The sequence below is a fragment of the Sorex fumeus genome, unplaced genomic scaffold (assembly GCF_029834395.1).
Source record: "Sorex fumeus unplaced genomic scaffold, SorFum_2.1 ptg000169l, whole genome shotgun sequence".
NCBI classification, from domain to species: domain Eukaryota; kingdom Metazoa; phylum Chordata; class Mammalia; order Eulipotyphla; family Soricidae; genus Sorex; species Sorex fumeus.
In genome coordinates, this window is record NW_026606226.1 from 5,152,649 (window position 1) to 5,167,971 (window position 15,323).

Sequence of the window (15,323 nt, forward strand, 5' to 3'; positions counted from 1 at the left end):
AGTTCTTAGGAGAAAATGCTGTAAGAAGCAAATTATGAAGAGAAAGGAGTATTGGGAAAAGTAGGTCTGGAAAGAAAGCTCCGAAGGAGTAAAATAACAGAAAATGTTTATTGGTTACAAAAGGTCTAAGTAGAACAGTATGTGAAGGAGGGAAAATGTGAGAGAAATCTAATGTCTACAACATCTCTGAAGGAAAATGCTTCTGAGGTGAAAAATCTGAATTAAGTATAATTGAGCAAGACAAAACTAATAAGAAAAACCTAAGGAAAAAACTATTTGGAAAGAAGTTCTGAGGAGAAAGTCTGAGAGGAAAGTCTGAGAGGACTAAGGTCTAAGGATAAACATATTTTGGGTACAAGTATCCAGAGCAGAAATGTATGTGAAGAGAAAAATATCAGGAGAAAAATCTGTCTGGCACAAATGTGGTGGGGATAAAAGTGAGTGATGATAGAAGTCTGATGATATAAGCCTCATGACAAAAAATGAGTAAAACCTCTAAGGAGTAAGTCTGAGCAATAGTTTATTGGACACATCATTTTGAGAAAGAATGTAAACTAAGCATGAGAGAAATTTTTGTCTATTCAGCACAAAAGTTGATGAGCAACATATTTGAAGAAAAGGTTTATAGAGCATAGTTTCTTTAAGTACAAAAGTTGGTGTACAGCAAAATCTGAGGAGGAAAGCCTGTTGGAAAAAAACATGTCTAAGAAGGGAAACTTGTGGAGGAGTAAAATAGGAGATATCTAGTGAATTCCACGTCTCTGGGGAGATAAAGTGTGTGAAGATTAAAATAGGAGAGAAAATATATCTGACACATCATATCCAAATTGAGGGAAGAAAGTGGACCAAATTGAGAAGAAAAGAATTTTTGGCATGACTAATCTGTGGAGAAAAGTCAGCAAGTAACAAAACCACAGGACATAAACCTATTGGGCAAAACAGACCTACACAAAAAGTTGGTGAACAGCAAAAATCTGAGAAGCAAATTCTATTTGGTACAACAATCTGAGGAGACAGCTGGAAAGATAGTATAGTGAGTAGGGAACTTGCCTTGCATTGGCTTACCTGGGTTCGATTCCTGGCACTCCATATGGTCCCCAGAGCATCGCCAGGTGTAATTCCTGAGTGCAGAGCCAGGAGTAATCCCTGAGAACCGCCAAGTCTGTACCCCTTCCACCTCTCAAGATGATCTGAAACAAAATGTGCGATGATCAAAATCTGAGGTGAAGTATCTATAGATTACACGTTTGAGAAGAAATCTGAGTAAAATAATCTTAGGAGAATTATTTGTATAGAGCAAAATCTGCACACAAATCTAAATTCCTATAGGAGTTAGAATTTCTGAGGAGAAAATCTGTGAAGAGCAAAATCTCAAGAGAAAAGTCTATGGGTCATGACAGGACTGAGAAGCAAGTTCTGTGAGGATAAACTTCTTCAGAGTGAAGTCTTTTGGGGTTTGATGTTAGTAGAACATCCTTTGAGTCGTTCTATAAAAAGTTATATTTGAGGAAGTGTGGCTTAAAGTGTGGGGATTTATACTTTCATGTGGGAACCCTGTTAAACCACAGTCACATGAAGGTGCAAAAGGAACACAACCACACGAAGGTATATATAAAAAAGAAGTAGTATTAAGGCATAAGCTTTCATTTTCGACATCTCCCTTTCCCCAGAACCACCAGAGGTGTCTACAGGAGATGCGGGGTAGGCTCTGTGATAGATCTCTGTAGAATCTGAAGAAAACATAATTTTTCTGGAATGCTCACCTTCTTGATGGAGTGGAGTAAATGTGTGATGTTTAGATGAATGAACATCCTTTCCTAGGTGCTGGGCCTCTGGAACCCAGGATCTCTCCCACGTGAGAGATGCGTCTTCTCTGAGCCACATCCCTGTCCCACTCTCATTTGTGGCCATTGTGAGGATCTCTGGAGGAAATGCTGCAACAGAGAGAACCAACAAGGTGAGCCTATGTGGTGCTGTGTCCTCTGCTTGCAGTGCAGAGCCATGCTCCCCTGGGAAGTGGCCATTTCTTCTTCAGTCCCCAGTCCTTCCAGTCTGGCCTTTGGGGGCTCTTGTTCAAACACGGGTGCTATGTGTGACAAGTGACAGAAACATCCTGGGAGTCTCCACTTTGGATGGGCAGCCGACTGGCTCAAGAGTTGATTTTATTCTTGCCGGTGATCCTGAATCCGGAGCGGAAACAGGGAAGGAAGTGAATGGCTCATTGTTGAAGAAAGAGAAGGAAGAGGAAAAGAGGCTGAGGGGTGGGTACTCAGCGGTCTAAAACCCGGGGCAGGGGAAGGTGCCACCCTCCTCAGCCAGCTTTTTCTTCTCCACCAGACCGGGAAGCTAGAACCCCCCAAAGGCCGCCTGCATTTCCATTTCCAGCCAACGCCAAGCAGGTTTCCTTCAGGATCTCTCCTGAGATCTCTCTCGGCCCCAGAGCCGACCACAGTTCTGACCAGAGTGCGACTAGAGAAAACGCACCGAGGTCCTCAGGAGAGGTCCGGGAAGGCTGCCGCCTCTCGCACCCCTTCAAAGGAGGTAACTGCTGAGGCGAGGACACTGGTCCCGGCCACCCTACATTGAGGGTGCGTGGAGGGAGCGCCAGGGGCGGCGTCCCGCCTCACAGCCCCGAAGGCGCCCCCGGCGGAGTCCGCCGCGTGAGGGGCGGGGCCTGGCCGGAGAGGGGCGGGGAATGCCCGCGAGAGGGGCGGGGTCTGCCCGCGAGAGGGGCGGGGCCTGGCCGCGGAGGGGCGGGGCCTGGCCGCCCCGCCCCCTGCTCTGCCGCGCGCGCTGCCGGCGAGCGGGCGCCGCGGAGCTGTCCAGCCTCAGAGCCGGAGCCGGCCGCCCTCCGCGCGCACCGCGCCGCCTCCGCGCCGCCCGCCCGCGCCGCTCGCCCCCCGCACGCCCGGCCCCGCCCCGCCCCGCCGCGGCCGGTCCACTGCTCCCCGCGAGCCACACTGCCCGCCGGGGCTCTGAGCGGCGCGCGGCGGGGCCGGGAGCCAGGGAGCCGCCGAGGACAGCGGCGGCCCCGGGACGGCGGCCGTGCGTGGATGCGGCGGGAGGCGGGAGCCGCGAGCAGCCCCGGGGCGCCCTATGGCTTGAAGGTAACGGGGGGCGCCGCGACGGGGAGTTCGTCGGGCCGCCCGGCTGCCGTCCGCCCGGCTCACGTCGGGCCGCGAGCGCTGAGGCGGGTGTGTGCGTGTGCGTGTGCGCGCGCGCGTGTGTGTGTGTGTGTGTGTGTGTGTGTGTGTGTGTGGACGGCACGCGCTGCCCCTTCCCGGGCCGCCTCCCCGCCGAGTCGCGTCTGGGCGAGCGCCGCGGGCTCCCGACGACTCCCCCTCCCCGAGCCTCCCACCGCCCCTGTGGTAGCCGGCGTGACGGGCTGTCCCGGACGACTCTGCGTCGCGCCCCGGGAGACTTTTTTTTTTTTTCGGGTTGGCAGGACGGAGAAGCCCAAGGGGGGAGACAGACGCGAGGCGGCTTCTGGCTTGATTCGCGCCCCGCATCGCACCTCACCTCACGCTCCCCACCCCCACCTCACCTCACCCCCTCACCTCACCCCGACCCACCGAGGGCGCCGCTGTCCCGGGTGCTGAAGCAGCTGCTTTGGTTCGCCAGCTCACGTGCGTCCTGAGGAAATCCGTTTGGGGCTTAGAGGGCAGGTGGCAGTCTAAGGGGTGCGGTGGAGAAGGGATGGCAGGGCCGGTGGGTGACCGTCCACGTCTGGAGCGGATCGAGAGCCCCGACCGGGCGGCGGCGGTGTGCGGAGACCAGAGGCAGCTCTAGGCGCCCCACTCCTGCCTGCGGGCCCCGCAGCCCCAGGGCCGTCCCTCTGGGAAAGAGAGAGGTAAGAGGGGATGCGTTTGCGTGTACACAACAGGCTTCGCCATGGAACCGAGTCACAGAGCTCCAGCCCCGAGGGACAGGTCTTTGCTCTCAACGCAGGAAAGCCTGACCCCCCCGTGACTCACTGTTGCTTCGCCTGGCACCCCATCACTTTCTGCACTGGGGGCTGCCGAGGTTGAACCCACTTTGTGCTAGGTTCACCCCTTTTCTAGGGTTCTTTCTACAGAGCCAAGCATTTCTGTATGTTGACCAGGCTGTAAACCTCTCCGGCTGTAAATCCCTGCCTTTCCCCAGGGACTAGATGTTCAGCGATTTTTTTTTCTTCTTGTCCCTGATTCATCCTGCAGTATTAGGACCACTTGAAAAAGAAATCATCCCTCTCATCTTTCCCCCCGTTGCCACTGTTTGATGAAAGTGGGCAGAGAGAGCGAGAGCAAGAGAGCGAGAGAGCGAGCGAGAGCGAGAGAGAGAGAGCGAGAGAGAGAGAGAGAGCGCTGTCGTGAATGTGACCAATTGCAAGAGAATCTGTGCACTGGTTTTCTCTGTCCATTGCACTGGGCTTGATTTTTTCTTCATAGTGTTCAGAATTTGGGGTGTGCTTGATTGGGGGCATATGTGTGTGTATGTGTGTGTGTGTGTGTGTGTGAGTGTGTGTGTGTGTGTGTGTGTAGATGCTATCTCTCTTATCAAAGGTCTGACAAGGGAAAGACTTGAAAGGGTTAGATCTAGAGCCAAGAGTGGGTCATGATTGGCCCTAGTTTTGGTTTCCTGGAAAACATACAGAGCTTCTTCCCCCTTTCCTGGACTCCTGGAGATAAACCATGTCTTGGGGGAAGAATAGGGCATTCTGACTTGTTTTAGAGAATCGAACAGCAGTTCTCAAGGGTGTTTTTTTTAAATGAACTCTTTGTATCTAAATCAACTGGGAAACTGGTTTAAAATACATATTTTTGGTTCTTTCCTGAATAACTGCTGAATGAGGATCTCAAACTGAGGTTTAAGAATATATATTTTAATCATTCTGGGTGATTCATAGGTACCCTGGATTAAGAAATCACCTCTTATGAGTTCAGACTCTTTTTGACTAGAGGGAGGATGATTAAAGTCTTCACTTGACCCCTAGTCAACTGTAGTTATATATGCTAAATTCTTCAGGTGGAGAATTTCTGATGGAGAGATCATTCCCTGGGATCTGTCCCTTTGCTCCAATAAATGATGTACCAAATCTCCTCTCCTCAGGTTCCTCCTGGTCCTTCCTTCTTTATGAAGAGGAATTTTTGTCCTAAGAATCCAGTATGATTTCAAGTTAGCCTGTGTAAATACTAACTGTCCTCCTCTGGGGGACACCCCAGTGTATTCATCCATCCCTCCCTTTCTGGGGGAATTATTGTTTTTAATTATGCATGTGCTGTGATTTGCCAACCCAACTGCTCTTGAAATGCCAAGGAACGATTAGTTCAGCTTAGTAGCATGTCATGTTCTCCCAGGCTGGTAGCCACTTGTACTCTGCTTGCTGTGACATAGTCACTGCATTGATTTGATTCTTGTCCTTGATAACAAGCTTGTAGTGGTGAATAAGGCCAGTAGGATGTGGTGGGCATCTCATTCTAGTATATTCATGTGGAAGCTTGGATTTTTTTCTGTCTAGAACATCATAAAGGAGAACATGAACTTGAATCTGTACCTCTGTTTCTCTTACTCCTGGGGACAACAAAGGGAGCTCGAACTATAATCTCAAATTTACCTGCAATTTGATCTGTTAAAACTAGACTGGTCCGAGGTAGTTCTGGGTAAAAATGTGGAAGGGGAAAGACATGAATGGTGTTGATTGGAAAGAGCTGCCTCCATCTTCTCTGCAAGTAGAAGAGGCATTTTAGTGTGAAGGAGGAAGCATATATATACATATGTATATAATAGCACAGCATGGGGGACTGAGGGGCAGGAGGTGGATGCTGAGACACCCCTGAGTGAACCCTGATCCTTTCCATAATAGCCCATGCCTATTCTGGTCGTATTTTTTGACCTATGCTCCCCATTTCCCCCTTGTGGCTTAACACTCATGAATCTCAAGCAGTGAAATGTTTTACTAGTCAGGAAGATATAGGAGATTCAGGGTGGAGGATTTGTTATGTTAGGAACCAAGTCGTAACTCCAGGATCTCCTTGCATCATATTTATATTACAGGTCATAATAACCTAAGTTATTGGAAACAACTTAGAATGACTGCTCAATCAGCCCTATTTCTTCTGGAACACAGTTGTCAGGACTTTGGAACCTTAGATTATCCTGGATGCATCTGACTCCTCCCAGGACAGTTTTGCTTTTAATCTCCAAATATGATGGCCTCCTTCCTTTAATTAGAGTTCATTTATAAAGAAATGGTGCCAGCTTCCTAGTTCCAGGATTCCATCACACCTAGAAATCAAACTTCTCCATCTTACCAAGAGCTCTGGTCTGCAGGAGAGTTCTCTGCTTCTAGGGAATGTTTGGAAATCACAGACAGCAGGAAAGGCATGGTTGGGTGCAATGTCTCAACCGATACCTCCCCTTGTTTGTGGCCTTCCACTTAGCTAACCTTTAGCACATTTCCCACCCCCGTCCCCAGGAGGGCATCTGTAGCTGTGGGAGGGCTCTTAGAAGTAGTTTTGATTCTGAATAGGCCCTTTAATTCTTTAAGATATTAAACAGAGATACCACAGGTATGCAGTCTTATTTACCTATTCTGGTTGGTAGACTGGTATATCTCGGGCTTTTAAAATAATTCCAATGGTGTTGCAATGCAACATGAACATACCCCTGCTTTTTACCTGTCCCCAGTGATCCAGTCGAAGTTTTCTTTGTTATTTTTTAACAATAGAATAATATTATCTAAATGCATAGGCTTGGAAAATAGCTTGATTATAGTGTCAGTACATGTGGGTGGAGGAGTAAAACTACAAGATTCAGCCACCCAGTTTGCTCATATTTGAGTCCATAGAAAAAAAGAGAAACTCGCCTTTCTGGCCTGCACATTTTCCTTCTCCTTGTCCCTCCAACTCAGTCTGATAAATGGGGTTAAATCAAAGCCCTTGCCAGCTGGGATGTGCCCTGGTAGAGTACAGCCTCCTTTTCCCCTAGGAGACATGGGACTTACACATAAGTCAAGGTCCCTGCTGGCTCCTGAGTATAGGGAGGAGCCAGAGATGACGTAGCAGGGCCTGGGGGCTCCCTTTCCCTGGGGTGTGCAGATGCAGTATTCCAAAGTAGAGACACAGGGCTACGGGGACCTCGGGGAGCCTATAAATAAGTATTTGGGGGTGGACTCGGGATTTATTGAAAGAGGCTTATATTATACACTCTTTGCATACAGGTAGCAGGTTGGTACAGTATAGATAATTTTGAGACTCTCTTGGCACCAGCAGAGACTTTTCACTTTTTCAAGGAGATGGGGAGGGATGGATATCTTTGCTGCCTACAGGAAGAGAGAGGAAAGGGGAGCCCCTGACTTTTTCTGGGGATCTTTGGTCACCATGCTTCCAGACAGAGGCCATTAAGTGAAGTCAGCCGACTCAGCCTCCAGAGCCTCAGTCAGGCTGCTCTAATCTGCTTCCAGCCTTGGCAGCCAGCACCCAGCAAAGTCACGTAGCTCCTGCAGAGCCAAGTCTGCAAGCTATAGTGAGTCCTGGGCTAGTCCAATTTGACATTGGGCTCCTTTGGAATGTGCCTACCCTTCTTGTTTCCACCCCTGCCTTGTTGTTATTGTTTGGATTCTAAGTGGCCCAGCAGGGGGAAGGCATTAGAAATGAAATTATTTTTGTTACATGTATAATTGCCTCCTCTCCTTCCTGTTACCCCAGGCAGCAACATCACTAGCAGGTCCCCAGAAACCCTCAGTGTGAAAAAGTGGTTTACTCACAAGCTTCCTGAGAAGGGCTACTTTTGACAAGAAGGTATTGCTTGCTGTCCCTCTCTTGCTGACCTTCTCCTTATAACAGTTTGAGTGCCCTGCTGTGTGCAGGGTATTGTGATGAGCACTTGACACATTTGTTGTTATTTTTAAGTCACCAAATCCTGGTCCTTCAACTAGTGTATGAAACAAGTGCTATTATCCCCATTTTACGGAGGAAGAAGCATAGGCTTAGAGATATGAGATGCTTGCATAAGGCTCCAGGGTTACTGTGTGGGTAGAGATCCACAACCAGACTGCCAGTTGCGAAAGTCATAGCTCTCTATGACCTATGTCAGTGATAGAAGAAGAAAGGGAGACCAAGGGGAAGTGACAGCTCTGCATATGGCTCTAGAAAAGGAAAAAAGAGAGAGAGAGACAAGGATGAATTAATAATTTCATGGATTCCTAAGGAAGTGCTGTTCTTTGTTTGAATCTGGGCCCTTTGGGAATCAGTGTCTCAGCACTGGGAGCAGAAAGGATGCAGGATGAGCTAAGCCTTCTACCTGGCAGAAGAAGAGGTCTGCATCCATGAGGGCTTTCCTGTGCAGTAGTCCTCCTGAATCTTTCAGTTTACCTCCTGACCCTGCTTACTTTGAGACCAACGAAGTGCTGCTAATTTTTTTGGTATTTGGAGTAGTAGCACTGTAGCACTGTCCTCCTGTTGTTCATTGATTCACTTGAGTGGGCACCAGTAATGTCTCCATTGTGATACTTGTTGTTACTGTTTTTGGCATATCGAATATGCCACGGGGAGCTTGCCAGGCTGTACCGTGCGGGTGGGATACTCTCAGTAGCTTGCCGGGCTCTCCGAGAGGGGCGGAGGAATCAAACCTGGGTCAGCTGTGTGCAAGGCAAACGCCCTACCCACTGTAGTTATCTTATTTACCATGGAGGCAAAAATTTCTCCCATGTCCATGATGAAGCTTTCTGATTTTATAGAAAGGGATCTTTAAGAACTAACCAAAGTCTTTGTTAGTATGAGTAAAATGTTAGTTTCTTCAGGTACAAATCATAGGAGCTGTTTATGTACCACCCATTTAATTGCAATCCCTTGTTTTCAACAGCACTGGAGGCTCCACCAAAGTGACCAGCTGATGATATTCACTTTATCGTCACTGTCAAGGTCCTCCCGTTGTTTATCAATTTGCTCGAGCGGGCCCAGTAACGTCTCCATTGTGAGGCTTGGTTGTTACTGTGTTTGACATATCAAATATGTCACGGGTAGCTTGCCAGACTTTGCCGTGGAGCGAGATACTCTCGGTAGCTTGCCAGGCTCTCCGAGAGGGGCGGAGGAATCGAACTCGGGTCGGCCATGTTGGCTGCGTGCAAGGCAAACGCCTTACCCGCTATGCTATCACTCCAGCCCCACTTTATAGTATGCTAGCAAACTTCTAGTTTCCCTTGTTGAACCTCATCATGTATTTTGTAAATGACACTAGCCAGCATTTGGGTCCTTATTTAAGCCCTTTTAAAATAGCATAGTATGATAGTTAAGCATGTGGGCTGGCTACCAGAATTTGAATCCCAACTTTTAATGATAAATGTGTTATATTTACCAAGTTGGTTAACTTAGGTATTCTTGGGTTTCTCATCTATAGGTGGGTATATTAATACTTCAGAGGGTTGGAATGATTAGTGAAAGCAATAGCTATTTGACATTTGAGAGAGTGCCTGTCAAAAATATGTTCTTTATAAATGTTTAACTATGATGATTGTTATTTAAAAATGTGATGGGGATATTTTTGCTGTTTATTATTTTCACCTGATTTTTATCTGGAATTCAACATTTTATAAAATTTTCTCAGAATTCAAGTTTACATTTCTTTCTAATGCTTTCCACTCCTCTGAACCATCCATGCTTCTTTGGCACCCACCTGTCAGAAGCTCTTACTCATCTTGAGTAAGATGGGTTCCAGCTGCTTGTCATCCCTTTGAATTTTGTTGGGCTGAACGTGATTTTACCATGTATAAACCAGAAAGAGGCTTCAGTCTTCATGATAATGGTTTTGCAGAGGCATATTTCTTTCTGCATTTCTAGGTCTTTCTGCATCTCTTGTTTGGGACCTTTTCAATAGGCATCTTTCTATGCTATGATGCATTTTAGTAAGGTTACTTACTCAAAATGGAATCTAAGAAGAGTATATTGTTACCCAAGATCAAGGATATTTTTATGTACTCCCCCAAGTTGAGAGAGTAAGGAGCCCCATGCAGTCTTGCTCCCCAAAGTTGTAAGATATCTAAGCTCTCCATCTTTTAATATCATTGATGGCAGGTTGAAAATACCATACATTTTTGTGGATGACATATGGTCCTGTCTCAGAAAAGAGGATGGAACACAATAATGACCAAGGGATGTTCCAAATTTGAGTACTACTCCCTCTTTTTTGATTTTGCTTTTCCCTCTCATCCTTCCACATGGAGAATTCTTTCCTAATTGACATGCCTATTATGGCAACAATTTAATAGTGGTAGGAAAATTTTGAGGGTATGACTAGTGTTCTGTTCCCAAGCCATATTCCTCAGGTCAGATGATTAGTTATTTCTTGTTGTTGTTGTTGTTTTTGGTTTTTGACTTTTGGTATTTTGGGTTCACATGTGGAGATGCTCAGGGCTTATTCCTGGATCTGCAATGAGGGCTCACTTCTGGCAGTGCTCAGGGAACCATATGGGATGCCAGGGATTGAACTGTGGTCAGCCACATGAAAGGCAAAAACTCTCTACCCACCATACTATCTCTGCAGTCCCAGTCAGTTATTTCTTGGAAACTGAGCTTCCTTAACTCTTTCATTAATTAATGTTAGGGACACAAAGAGAATGATGTAATAAGCAGAAACTAGCACCCAGTGTCCCAAGCAGAGGATACCAGGCCCCTTCATAGTGAACCCCTTTATGAAAAATGTTGCATCTTTTCCTTAAACAGATGTGTTATTGAAGGCCTGGAATTATTCCTCACTCGATAACTAAGGAAACCATGTCTACCCTTTGGCCAGTTTTGATGAGCTGGAGGTCACTGAGGTGTAGAAGTTATGATTGCTCTTCATGAAGCCATATTGCTCGTTACGTGTTTTGGATCCTTCCTTAGTTACGTTCTGTGGTAGTCAGATTCTAAGATGACCCTCAATACTACCTGCCCTCTCTGGTGCTCATGTTCTTGTGTAATCTCTATCTACACTAAGTGGGACTGAACCAGTAGGATAAGGTCTAAATGACAGATGGGGTATCTGAGGACAAATCATTAAAGATATCACAACCACCTTAGTTTCTCTTAGGTCAGTCATTATAGGAGAAATTAAGTGCCATGTCATGAAGAAATTTCCTGGGAAAGGTCTGAATGGCAAGGAACTGAGGTTTACTTGTAACAGCCATGTGAACAAATCATCTTTGGAAGCTCATCTTTCACTCCACCCCAGGCTAGCCTGTAAATTAACATTCTTCAGACTTCTACACTTGTAGACCAGCACCAATCTGTGGATTTGTGGCTTAAGACCACAACTCAACATGATAATGGCCAAGGTCTAACAAACTGCAATTTCTCTGTGTCTGTGTGTGTGTGTGTTTGTGTGTGTGTGTGTGTGTGTGTTCTTTGAGCCAGTGATTGAAATCAGGTCTCATGGATGAAAGGAATGAACTTTGCCACTGAGCCACATCCCAGTCTTATCTACTAATTTTTAACCTAAATAAGAACTTCCCAACTGAGCTGCCCAAATTTGTGACCTACAGAAATTTTAGGGGCCTCCCAAGCTGTTACCAGAGACTTAAGGACCACTCTCAGAAACACTCAGTCTAACAGTGATGTCATGATACTTCAGTGCATAGGCCTGGTGGTGCTTAGAGGCCCTGGGGTCTTACCTAGCAGTGCTCAGGGGCTATCCCTTGTATTGCAGGGCAGGGTAGGGGGGCATATTGTATTATGGGTCAAACTTGATACTTCACACATGTAATGTATGCTTTCCACCTCTATGAGTTATCTCCCTGGTCTTGCAATTCTTTTTAAGTTTCTAGGATTTATAGTAATTTATTATACAATATAGATGACATATACACTATGGAATTATTTATGAAGCTATTCAAACTTGTCATCTTCAATGACATGGAATCTATGAAGATAGATTCTTCTACAGGACTATACTTGTCTCTTGTCAGTAGATACCCTTTGGTGTTTTTATTCTGTGATTTGAAAGCCCTCGTGTTTCTTCTGCTGTGGTCATGAGCATCTTGGTCTTCATCTTTTCTGAGAAGACTGCTGATTTCTTCATTCTACCTCTTCATTCTTCCTTCAGCATATTCTATTATTTCAGCTAATCAACATATAATTTGCTTTTTTTGTTATTTTTTTCTTTTTGAGTCATACCCGGCATTGCACAGGGGTTACTCCTGGCTCATGCACTCAGGAATTACTCCTGGCGGTGCTCGGGGGACCATATGGGATGCTGGGAATCGAACCCGGGTTGGCCTCATACTATGCAAATGCCCTCCCTGCTGTGCTATCACTCCAGCCCCTACACAAGTAATGTTGAGCATCTACTATGTGCCAGGAGCTATGTTAGTTGCAAATACATCAGTGAACAAAAGCAGTGATACCTGACCTCCTTCCTGGACTTTACATTCTGGTGGGAGAAGAAAAATGGTAAATAATCAGGGAGAAATCTATTAATGTTAGGGTCATATAGGATACTGAAGGGTGGAAGGAGGAGGAAGTTTGATTTATTAAATAGATAGCATTATTAAATAAGGTCCAGTATAGATGGGCCTTACTGAGAAAGTGGTATTTGAGAAAAGATATAAAAGGATGTGAGGAAGTGAGTTACACAGCTATCAGAGGTAAGAGCTTTCAAGGCAGGGGATCATCTAAGCCACGTGAATTTTAAAGCATTTTAAATAACTGCCCTATTCCCTCTAGAGCCATAGTGGTAATACTCTGCGTTTGGAACTCTCTTTTAATTTTCAAAGCCCACAAGGCAAAAGTAATCTCTTTCAGTTGTAAGTCACTTACACATTAACTTGCCCTTACCGATCCTTATGACAACCCATTGGAGGCAACTCTTATGAAACCAGTTTAATGGAGATGTCTTAGAGAAGTTGAGTGAAACAGGGTCACAGAGCTAGGAAGTACTGGGATTACAGTATTATGAAATCTGGTGTGCTTCTTGCTTGTATCGCCATCTTAATGCTAATTTTGCAATTGTGCTTTTCTTGTCTTCCCCACAAGATTGAGAGCTCCTCCAAGCAGAGTCTGTCTCACTGCCCCAGAAGTGATTATAACCTAAGATGATGCTAAGCACTTGGTAGTCACTTAAATTGCTGAGTGCGTGAGTGGTGGCCTAACTCCCCCCAGAGCTCAACACTGGCAGTGTGTGAGGGCTGCAGAATGCATAATAGTTTGGCTGGGAACTTTTCATCATCATGCTGGGGCATGGACATAGGAATACTGAAGAGTTGTGACTTCTTTTGATCTCATACACACATAGAGATGGTTGATTTTAGGGTGTTTTTAAAGAAACACATACAGATATGTTAGGTCCAGGTCAGATTAGAGTCCCCAAGAGCAAGCAGCATGAAATAGCTTGGGGGGAGGGACTCTCTGTGTTTGGGGAACTGAGTTGATCTTCAATTTAAAAGATATAGAAAAACACTGTTTGCCTGAGACCCTTCAAACATAGAAATAGTTTAAACCCATCTTTCAAAAAATAAGTTCAAAAAAATAATGGATACTTACTCCTGCACATTTGGCTATTAAAGTGATTAATAAAGTGACACAGAATATAAACTTGTACAATAAAGTGATTCAGAATATAAACTTGTAAATCAGACTGATGTTTTCTCAATATGTGTTGCTTTAGTATACATGTGTCACCTCAATCAAGTCCTCTAATATTTAGAACTTTGTTCTTCATAATATAGGAATTACCTTGGCATTCACTTCATACAGCATTGTGGCAAGCAAATGAAGCATGCTCATATTGTGTTTTGCCTTGTCCCTCAGCCTCAACTCATGGTAAACTCTCAACAAACATTAACTATCAATATTTTTCATCTTAATTATTAAGAGGCCTAGAAATGTGTGTGGGATCCTTTCCCATTTGAATTCCAAAATATAACCTCTCTCTTCTAGAAGAAAGGAAAGTGAAGATGGCTGTCGATAATTGGAGTGAGTAGGGAGCAGTTAGAATCGGTGCAATACTAAGTCATTGAGAGATTGACTTGGGATAAGGACACCTTATTTGTGAGGAGTGATTGTTGAGATTTTGATTTCAGAGAGGAGCTAACCTAGATGATGATGATGATGAAATTATCACAGGAACACGTGATTGATGTAGTTAGTGTATTTGGAGATGAGGAAATCAGTGTCACTGTCCTCCTGTTGTTCATCGATTTGCTCAAGTGGGCCCAGTAACATCTCCATTGTGACACTTTGTTACTGTGTTTGGCATATCAAATACGTCACAGGTAGCTTGCCATGCTTTGCCATGTGGGCGAGATATTCTCAATAGCTTTCCGGGCTCTCCGAGAGGGGCAGAGGAATCAAACCTGGGTTCGCCAGGTCGGCCGCGTGCATGCAAGGCAAATGCCCTACCGCTCTGTTATCACTCCAGCCCATGAGGAAATTAAGGAGCTGAAATCAAGCTGAAAGCTGATCCCATCCAGTAAATGGCAGGATTTGAGCAAGAGTGGAAGAGAGGGAGCTAGTTGCCAAATTCTTCTGTGAAGAAGGCAAACTGCTGAGGAACCAAGAAGTGCCTGTGATGGAGAAAGGAAGAGGGTTCCTAGATTGCAATACACACCTCTGAGGAACAGGGCTTTAGAAGAGGGTTGAGGAGCGCCTGTAATCTGGAAGATCCTCCCTCCTATATATGCAAGAAGACAGGAAGACACATTGTCTTCTGTTTGTCCTTGAAACCCCTTGTTTATTGAGGTAGGCTTCAAAGTCATTTCTAGCACATGATTTAGATGGAGGGCTGGAGCGATAGCACAGAGGATAAGGCATTTACCTTACACACAGCCAACATGGCTGACCCGAGTTCGATTCCTCTGCCCCTCTCGGAGAGCCCGGCAAGCTACCGAGTGTATCTTGCCCGCATGGCAGAGCCTGGCAAGCTCCCCGTGATGTATGATATATATGCCAAACACAGTAACAAGTCTCACAATGTTACTGGGCCCTCTCGAGCAAATCGATGAACAACGGGAGGACCGTGAGGACCGTGATTTAGATGGAAGTCAACCCGGTGTACCAAGACTAAAAAACTTTCCAAACTTAGACAATTCATCACAAATGGATGAGAAAATTGTGCCCAGAGAGGAAAGCTTTGCATCCATAGGATCCTATGGCTGCCTAGTGGCAGATCAGACCTGGAGTCTGACCCTGCCAGTGATCTTGCTATTTCTTCACACAACAGTCCAGTGCCCTGACCTGTGCCTGAGGACTCGAGATTCTATTAGCCACTTTGGTTGGCTTTGTTAGCCTTTTCTAAACACCTCCACTCACCCCCACCATTTCACCAGATGCAAAACATTCTGCCTTGTCCTTTCTTCCATTTTCTAGGATCAA

At 45.8% G+C, this 15,323-nt stretch overlaps 1 protein-coding gene across 2 annotated transcripts in view; it reads left to right on the forward strand.

The window, feature by feature from the left end:
- Nucleotides 1-2,923: 2,923 nt before the first annotated feature.
- DRD2 (dopamine receptor D2) overlaps nt 2,924-15,323 on the forward strand; it is a 51,428-nt gene continuing 39,028 nt past the window's right edge. Inside the window, exon 1 of one of the 2 annotated variants that reach the window (XM_056107579.1) lies at nt 2,924-3,107. The gene's annotated coding sequence lies outside the window, so the exon portion shown is untranslated. The remainder of the gene's footprint in view (nt 3,108-15,323) is intronic. The other variant, XM_056107578.1, reaches the window with a different exon arrangement.